General features: G+C 41.6%; 1 protein-coding gene across 2 annotated transcripts in view; it reads left to right on the top strand.

The window, feature by feature from the left end:
• Positions 1 to 2756: 2756 nt before the first annotated feature.
• USP44 (ubiquitin specific peptidase 44) overlaps positions 2757 to 9702 on the top strand; it is a 45042-nt gene continuing 38096 nt past the window's right edge. The window contains exons 1-2 of one of the 2 annotated variants that reach the window (XM_014736757.3): positions 2757 to 2966; positions 4081 to 4175. The gene's annotated coding sequence lies outside the window, so the exon portion shown is untranslated. The remainder of the gene's footprint in view (positions 2967 to 4080; positions 4176 to 9702) is intronic. The other variant, XM_023631198.2, reaches the window with a different exon arrangement.

Below are 9702 nucleotides of genomic sequence, written 5' to 3'. Positions count from 1 at the left end.
GGGTTTCTGCTATAGCTGGAAAAATAAGAAATGATATAATAATTCCGACCCAAGTAGGCAAATGTTTATAATAATTTAGCATGACAGAACATTCACACATAACTTCTTTTTCCTCTTATTTTTTTAACCCGTTACTTAGACTTTTCAACTGTTCTGTATGTCTTGAGACTACATCTCTAAGCTCTTGTATTAAACATCAGAAAAAGACATTCAAATTTAAACGTATGATAGAACTTGGCTTAATAGCATCTTTAAATGCTGATCAAAGGAATAATATTACATATTGAGTTTCCCTATTCCTTTGAGAAGACGTTCTCATTATTAATCTGCTATCATTTTATCCTGAAGGCACAAGATAAATCCCATCATAGCAGGATTCCAAAAAGGTCAGGCCTTGGGGCCGGCCCTGTGATCGAGTAGTCAATTTCATGTGCTCCACTTGGGCGGCCCAGGGTTTGGCCAGTTCGGATCCTGGGCACGGACATGGTACTGCTTGTCAGGCCATGTTGAGGCGGCGTCCCACATGCCACAACTAGAAGGACCTACAATTAAAGTATACAGCTATGTACTGGGGGGATCTGGGGAGAAAAAAGCAGGGGAAAGAAAAAAGATTGGCAACAGTTGTTAGCTCAGATGTCAATCTGTAAAAAAAAAAAAAAATTACAACAAAAAGGTCAGGCGTGACTGAGGAAGCCTGAGTGCTGCAGAGTTAGATGAGGTCTGGGTGTTAAACATGGGACCAAAGATAGAGGGTGGTGACTTGAGAAGTAGGCTCACAGGTACAAGATTAGATACCGAATTAGAGGGGTCAGGGTAGGAAGGTTTATTATTGGACAAAAGGCCCAAACCAGCTTTCCCCGCCGTAAGAGAGGGCCAGCGGCTGAGAGTTTTGGGTCCTCACGGACAGTGTTGGAGCAGGGTATCCTCTGTAAAGCATCCAGGACTGGGCACATGCTGAAAGGTAAGTCCAAGTAAAAGTTCTTAGAGAGTTCCAAGGAGCAAGCCAGGTAACCAAGGTCAATGTGGGTTCAGTGGGCAGAAAACATAACCTAGTGCCAAAGGAGCCAGGATGGGCCCCAGGCGATGACTGTGAATGGAGCCTGCCTTTGGTGGTTGTGTAGGGCTGGATAATATCTACACGGTGAGGGTGAGAGAGACAGAACCAGAGAGACAGAGATGGAGAGACTGAGAGACTGTTTAGTCCCAAGTTGGAATTTTTTTAAAATGTTCATTTGCGGGGCTGGCCCCGTGGCCAAGTGGTTAAGTTCACACACTCTGCTGCAGGTGGCCCAGTGTTTCGTTGGTTCCAATCCTGGGCGCGGACATGGCACTGCTCATCAAACCATGCTGAGGCAGTATCCCACATGCCACAACTAGAAGGACCCACAAGGAAGAATATACAACTATGTACCGGGGGGCTTTGGGGAGAAAAAGGAAAAAATAAAGCCTAAAAGAAAAAAAGTTCATTTGCTTCTCTTCCTCTCACCAAAAAATTCCAGCACTCAAAACAGAAAATAAAATGTGGAATCGTTTCTCCCTTGCTTTGCCTTAAAGGTCCATTACGACTTCAAATCATTCTCGCTGTTTCTTATTGCAGACATTTTTTTTTTTTTAACCAATCCTGCGTGTTGGTCCTGATCCACTGATCATGACCTGATCCTTGGTCCTTCTCTAGAAAAATGTTAGTTCCTGAGACTTGAGGTCTCCTGCAGCCACTTTTAACCCGTGATGAATCTTGCTTCATCCAAACATATGTGCCTTACTTGCCCCAGCCTTCGCGCTGAAGCTTGCCGTGCATCCAACGAATTCAGGACACCAGGTAGCTGAATACCTGATCTCCTAATTTCAATGATCTGTCCCTCCACCAGCAATGACAGCTCATTATTCCAGAATTTCCTAGAAACTACCAGGAAAGTCCACTAGAGGTCGCTTTACTGCCACATGCAATGGATGGGGAATTTCAGAGCTTCATTTCCCCTAAAAAAAAGTTATAAAATAGTGTTGGTGTTGTAGTTCCAAGCAAATATGATAGCAAATTGAGAATTAATTACTATGTCTTTCGCATGCCATAGTGCACAGTGCTCCCAGAATTTCAAACACATGAGGCTGAAAGGGCATATGGAAATTATGGAAAATTGAAAGGAAGACAGTTTATTGCTTCTCAAAAGCCACATTCACTACTTGTTCCTTCATAATACAGAACCCACGTGACTCCAGAAGGACAGCAGAGGGGACAGGGTTGCTAAGTGAGAGACGGTACATTCAAGGAGATCGGAAGGTCTGCAAACCCCTGGAACTGTGTGCATTTTCCTGAGGACAGAAGGACCCCCAAAGAGGTTTAAGAGACGGTGGAGAGATTTGGAACCCCAGGAAGACCCTCTTTTTTCTCCACTCTTTCCTGTCCCCAAAGGAAATTCAAGGAGAAATTTGGACTCGGAAACCCCCTCCAAATCCAAGATTATCTCAGCCAGCCAGAGACACATCAAGGAGCTGGTGTTGGAGCCGCTGTTCTTTATAAAGAGCCTGAATGGCAGAACTGGAAGGCTAGCAAAGCCTCAGCATTCACCACCAAACTAGGAGGTACAGAATAAATGATAATTGTTGATAGTTAAGGCAGAATGCAGCCTGAAAACAAAAGGAAGATAAATGAGAATGGCTCACCAGGACCTGAAACCCCAGGCACTAGGGACAAATGGGGATCATTGACATAGAAAAAGGGTGGAAACCCCCAGTGTGATGCAGATTTGTTTGAAACTGAGTGACCAGCTTCTAGAGATACGGGAGTCCCCACAGGCCAGCTCACCCCTCCCCCACAGCCCTGTGTGAGCTCACAATACCTAGCCTTCTGATGGCAGTTACCTCAAAGGGATTTAAACGAACCAAAATGGAAAGCTTTGGATGAGCAGAGTCCGAGTCTGCCGTCAGTGTGAAGGTTGAGAGTTCAGAAAAGTCTGAAGTGTGGACAGGTGAGGCTGAAAGGAAAGAGAATTCAGGGAACTGTGATTTATTTCTGTTCCTTTAGGGATTGAAGGTTTGGGCTTTGACCTGTTCTCAACCGTCTCTGGAGAGTTTGGAGTTTACGAAGTATTGGAAAATAAAGGCCTTTGGTTTTGATCATTACTCCTGACCTTTCCCATCTATCATTTAAATTTGACTTATTAACAATATCTAGCAAAAATCCTGTCCATTTGGAGATAATCGTAGGTATCCTTGTACCTAACTACTCTTCCTAACCCTCTGGGAGAATGACCATATTCTCTCATCTTAGCACTGAGCTCCGTTAGAACTGGTCAGGCTTAAGGAAAGAATTGGGTTTTATACTATGTCTTAAAAGCAGTTAAACTGGAAACCCTAAAGTGGAACCATTTCAAACTAGAGGTATAGTCCAGTGTTGGAGCAGCTCACCATCTATATAGTTTAAAGATACTAACAAGTTCTTTTTAAATCAAAGGATCAAACAGGCACTACTATCTGCAGGCACTTCAAAACAAATGAGCCAAATTTATGCTTTCAATCCAACAGCAACCAGTAGACTCCACAAGAAGTAGAGACAAAATGAGACTGCAAGATAGATTCCAGCTCCAAAACAAGTTCTGTGACTGTCTGCGTCTCCTGCCTTCCCTTTACCACAGATACTCCATTTGATCTGAAATTCGGCGTATCATTGTGAAAAGTGCAAGGATTTAAAGTCCAAACATCTATCCCTTGGGAACTCTGAGATCTAAATGCCAATGTAGCCATTTTCTAGTTGAGTGATTTTGCAGAGTTATTTAACCTTGGTTTATTCATCTGTAAAATGGGAATAAAATGGCCTACCTTGTAAGGATTAGCGACGTGTGTGTGTGTGTGTGTGTGTGTGTAACTATCCCAGCCTCCCTCTCAGAGAAGAGGGTAAGAAAAAATACAATGTCCTATACAAAAAGCACTTTAAAAAATGAAAGTACTATATAAAAAACAGTAATTAATAAACCTGCAATCATGATGTAAAGCATATTGAGGGTTCACTCCTGCCCTCATGCACTAAAATAGACTAAAGATTTGTTTCAGATCTATTGAAACTGCTCTTTCAATCACTTGCAGGACCAATAAGAAGCTACCATAAGACTAATTCCCACTCAACATCAGGAAGAGTTAGCAACAGCGGTCCTAAAACAGAAAGACGGCTTCCAGAAACTGTGAGTTCCTTGTTACTCCTTGTTACTTGTAGAACTGTAGGACAGGGGACGAAGATGGGAAGGGAATGAGGAAGAGACTCAAGGATGGCCAGATCAATTACTGGCCTGGACTTTCTAAGGTCTCTTCCAAACCTGAAAAGTTTTTGCTAGAGAATTATAGAAGGAGATTCTACGTCAAAACTATACTCTTGACCTAGATTACTACCCTTGCTTGGCTTCCCAATAAGCATCTTTCCTACCCTGGTTGCATTAACAGAAGAAAAAAATATCCACATTTCCTACTTCTTTGCAATTATTCCTAAAAACCCTCAGTCACAGGAGCTAGAAAGTGAGCTCCGGGGGACAACGGCTTAAAAAGCAAAAGCTACATTAAGTAAGTAAATGAAATTTGCAGCATGATTCAGATGGTTTGGTTAAAAAGAAAAACAAACCTTTGGGGCTGGCCCCATGGCATAGTGATTGAGTTTGACATGCTCCACTTTGGCAGCTTAGGTCGCAGGTTCAGATCCTAGGCACAGACCTATACCACTGGTCAGCCATGCTGTGGAGGCATCCCACATACAAAATAGAGGAAGACTGCCACAGATGTTAGCTCGAGCTAATCTTCCTCAAGCTGAAAAAGAGGAAGATTGTCAACAGATGTCAGCTCAGGGCAAATCCTCCTCAACAAAAAAACCCCCAAAACCAAAAAATCAAACCTTTATGTGTATATTTGAATTCAATTCTCCAATTTATTTTCTTAATGAAATATTTGACTTTTTTTATAAGAATTCTAAGAAAAGCAAAAATATTTCTTATCAGAGCATCTGAAGGACTATTTATGTAAATTTTTTTATAAGTTAAAATATGCTAGAAGCCACCAAACAGATCTTGTGTGTAGCATATCTGAAATAGACCCAAGGCAGACAGCCTTCGTTGTCTCAGTGTGTGTACAGACCAGGGCACTGGAACATTGTGGAATGTGCATAGAAACCACTGGAGCCAGACCTCCTGGATTCAAGTCCTGGTGTCGCCACCTGTTAGTTACATGACCTAAAACAACTCACTTGATCTCCGTACCCCAGTGTCTTCACCTCTAAACGAGAATAACAGTATATACTTCATGGACTTAGTGTGAGGCTAGATGACAAAATACTTATAAAGCTGCTTGCACAGTCCTCAGGCCTATAAGAGTGCTTCTGGAATAATAGCCATCATTAACACATGGCTCCCTCTGGATGGGTGATGGGTTTTTGAATGTAGACCTTCTGAAATACTTTATTTTTTTTAAGATTTTATTTTTCCTTTTTCTCCCTAAAGCCCCACGGTATGTAGTTGTGTATTTTAGCTGTGGGTCCTTCTAGTTGTGGCATGTGGAACACCACCCCAGCATGGCTCGATGAGGGGTGCCACGTCCATGCCCAGGATCTGATCCAGCAAAACCCCAGGCCCCGCAAGTGGAGTGCACGAACTTAACGGCTCGGCCACGGGTCCAGCCCCAGAAATACTGTAAAATTAAATTTCAAATTATAAAAATAACATACCCTTATTGTAAAATATGGAAGTGACTCCAAAGACTTGAAAAAGAACATTAGTCACCCCTAATCCTACCAATTAGAAAAAAGGCTATTTAACAGTTGGTGTATTTATTCCAAATATTTTTCCTCATATACTTTTACCTAGTTAGGGATCATACGTACACAGTTTGGTAGAACGAGGACTAGGGTTTAGAGTGGACTGTGACATTATGTTATACTTCCTTCGGTGGCATAAGCGAGCTATTCCCACACATACCACCTTGAAAACCATATTTTCCTTTTCCTATTCTTCATTACCCCTTTTTCTCCAGGAATTCACTATCTATTTAGTAAGGACATAGCCCTGTGATCCCTGGCCTTCTTAATGTGAATTTTCTCACTTTCAAAGAGGTACCCTCACTCTCACTTTCAGGAGAGACCCTAGCCTTATATAGTCCACAACTTCTCTTCTCTTTTCTCTCCAATACCTGAGCTCTGGATGTTGGAGTGCTGGTTACCTCCAGTAACCAAACTCCTTGAAGAAAGTGCGAGACAGCCCAGTGTGCCATCAAGTACTACTGCTCTTTGGCTGATAGAAGTATAGAGAGATTCCTAGATTAAATCTTTTTATATGACAACCACCCCTAGCACTTGGTGAAATATTTTCCGGCCCAAACCCTACAATCTGGGTTAACAATATAATCTGTGTAGTTTCTATTGAGGGCTGAAAAGAGAGTAAATGCTCAATTTTCCAAAATGTTCTGGGAAAAGATGCCTTTCAACGCTTTTCCCTGCCTCTCGATGACGGCTCCTTTACGTGGCTCATAGCAGTGAGAGAAGATAACAACTCAGGTGCGACACTCTGCTGCTGCGCTGCAATCTTCATGTCTCTCAAAATAAACAGAAAACAAGCAAAAAAATTTTTTTGAATATCTGTCACCCTATGTCCATCTCTGTTTCCTCTGCACCCCCTACCAGTCCATCCCTATTATCTGGCTGCTCTGAAGCTTCTGGCTGGTCCTAAACCCCCATAAAAACAACCTCTTTTTGGCTAATCTGACTGATGATGGCTCAGAAAGGCACGTTGGAGAGCACAGCACATGCGGTATGTACGTGTACTCACACATGTGTACACATGTACACACAAGATGGCCTGCAGGACACATATACAAAGGACATGCAGAAACAGCTGTACCACACAATTAAAGTATGGTTATGCTGGAGCATGAACAAAAAGCTGTATTAAGAGTTGAAATATTAATGGATGCTGATAGTCAAACGAACTTATGAAGGAAGATTTAATCTCAAGAGGCTGACTGAATGGAAGTACCATTCTCATAAGCCCAGATATCTATCTATCTTTATTTAATAACCACATATAGCAAACATTCAACAAGGTTGCATGGCAGACTGATGAGACAATAGTACTAATTAATATCAATAGTAATTTCTTAATTGGATTGTGCTCCATGATTTACCAAGGGCTGTCACATCCATTCTCTCATTAGGTTCTTACCACAGTTCACAGGAAGTTGAAGCTCAGAGATCATTTTTGTTGTTTACACTCAATTCCTTCCTTCAACAAAATATAGCGTGCTAACGTGTGCCAAGTGCTATTGGAGGTACTAATAATTCAGGAGTGGACAACAGAGATAAAAGCTGCTGTTCTCATATAGCTTACATTCTAGCAGGAGACAGAAAATATACAATATATATAACAAATAAGTAAATTATGCAGTTATTTAGAACAGAATACTAGACTGATGCAGCAATTTTAAAAGTATCAAATATTATGGAAAATTAAATAAATTGGGGTAACAGGAGGTGCTAGGGGAGGGAAGCAGTTTTAAATAGCATTGGCAAGAGAGGCCTAATTGAGAAGGTGCGATTTGAAAGAGCACATCTGGGAGAAGAGGGCTCCAATCAGGGGGAACAGTCTGTGCAAAGTTCTCGGGGGCACGAGCTTGGCTGGACTGTTTGACGTGCAGCAAGAAGGCCAGTGTGATGAGGACAATGACACGCGATGAGAAAAGGCACGGGGAAGGCATTGAGCCCCATACATTAGGGCCTTAGACGTCTTTGTAAGGATTGCAGCTTTCACTCTAAGTGCAATGGGAAGCTGTTCTGGCTGTTATGATGAGAAAAGACTGTAAGGGGACAAGAGGAGAAGCAGGGAGACGAGTTAGAATGCTATTACAACAACCCAGGCAAGAGATGACAGCAGCTTGGTCCGTGGTTATAGCAGTGGAGGTAGAGAAATGGATTCCGGAAATATTTTGAAAGTACAGCCAAAAAGATTCCCTGATGTGGAATGTGAGCAGGAAAGATAGACGATGCCAAGGAGGACAGTAAAGTTTTGGGCCTGTGCAACTAACAGGATAGAGATGCTATTTACTGAAATGAGGAAAACTAGGCAGAACAGATTTGAAGAATTTGAGTTCAGTTTTGCAAGTATTAAGTTTAGATGTCTATTCGACATCCAAGTGGAAATGTTGACTAGGCAGTTAGATATATGAATCAGAAGTTAAAGGGAGAATTCTGGGTTGGAGATAAAATTTGGAAATTGTCATCATTTAGATGGTATTTAAAACCATGAGCATAGATGACATCACTAAGAGAGTGAGAGAGATAAGGACCAAGAACTGAGCCCTGTCGCTCTCCAAGGTAAAAGGTGAAGAAAAGAGAAGGATTCGGCAAAGGAGTTTGAGAAGGAACAAACAGTGAAGGGGAGGAAAACCAGGAGAGTGTGGTATTCTTGGGAGGCAAAAGGAAGAAGATATTTCCAGGAAGAGGAAGCGACCAATTGTGTCAGTTCCCCTAAGGATAAAAACTAAGACCACTGTATTTAACAACATGGAAGTTGCTGTTTTTAGGAAGCTCAACAAGACCTGCTTCTATGGAATGATGGAGATGAAAGCCTGATTGAAATAAGTTTGAGAGATAATGGAAAGAGAAGAATTAAAGATAGCAAGTGTAGAACATTTTCAAGGACATTTGCCATTAAGAGAACAGAGGAATGGGGGCATTGGGTGCAAGACTTAAGAGAAAGCATTTTTAAGATGGGAGAAATAACAGCATGTTTCTGTGTTACTGGTAATAATCCAGCAGAGAGGAAAATTGATGATGGAGGAGAAAGAGGAGCACTACAGTGTACTTGAGTAGATGAGAGGGTGTGCAGTCTCCTTCACAAACCAGGGCATAGCAAAACGACTTACCCATGATCACACAACTAATAAATGATAGAGCCTAGATTTGAACCCAAGCCCCATGCTCAGCATTCTTTCCACTACACCATTACGGAAGAGGCCCTGGTGTCACGCACTGAAACATACTTGGCTAATGTTCATCAACCTGTGCCTAATTACATTATTTCAGAGCTCACCTGATTTCTCCTAGGCAATTCATTTCAACATATTCAGTGTTTGTCTAATGTGTGTAAGGCACCAGGCTGACAGGGATGGGGGAAGAAGGAATACAAATGTGAATGACATAGCACCGTCTCTAAGGAAACTTACAATTCTGTGAAGTTTAAGCAAGTAACAGAGAAGACGAAATAAGTGTACTATTGGACAGCTCCAAAGATGAAAGTATTTCCTCACATTGAGGCACACTCCACCTATTGGCAACTTCCTCCAATTTGGTTCTAAGTCTGCCCTCTCCAGAAACAGTGACTAAATCTATTCTTTGAGAAATGTGGATGCATCACAAGTCCTTTCCTACTGGTAGAAATCTGTCCCAACTGTGATCGGGGAATAAAGAATACATTACAAGCCCATAAGCATATAAAGGGGAAAGTAATGAAACCACCAATATGAACCTATTTCATGTCTTTATTTTCAACCCCATCTTCTGTAGTATGAAAGACAATTTATACTTATGGTATTAAACTCAGCAGTGGGACTACTGGGTTTCATAATATGGAGATAGTTTATATTCCAGAAAATACTCAAAACACTTCTTTTGACATATGTGTTAAATATTTCAGAAGAATAATGCTTTCTGAGTATAAAAACATTAGTTCTATCCCATAG

The sequence above is a fragment of the Equus caballus genome, chromosome 28 (genome assembly GCF_041296265.1).
Source record: "Equus caballus isolate H_3958 breed thoroughbred chromosome 28, TB-T2T, whole genome shotgun sequence".
NCBI classification, from domain to species: Eukaryota; Metazoa; Chordata; class Mammalia; order Perissodactyla; family Equidae; genus Equus; species Equus caballus.
Note: the sequence above shows the minus strand (reverse complement) of the source record. Positions and strands in the feature narration are given on the sequence as shown.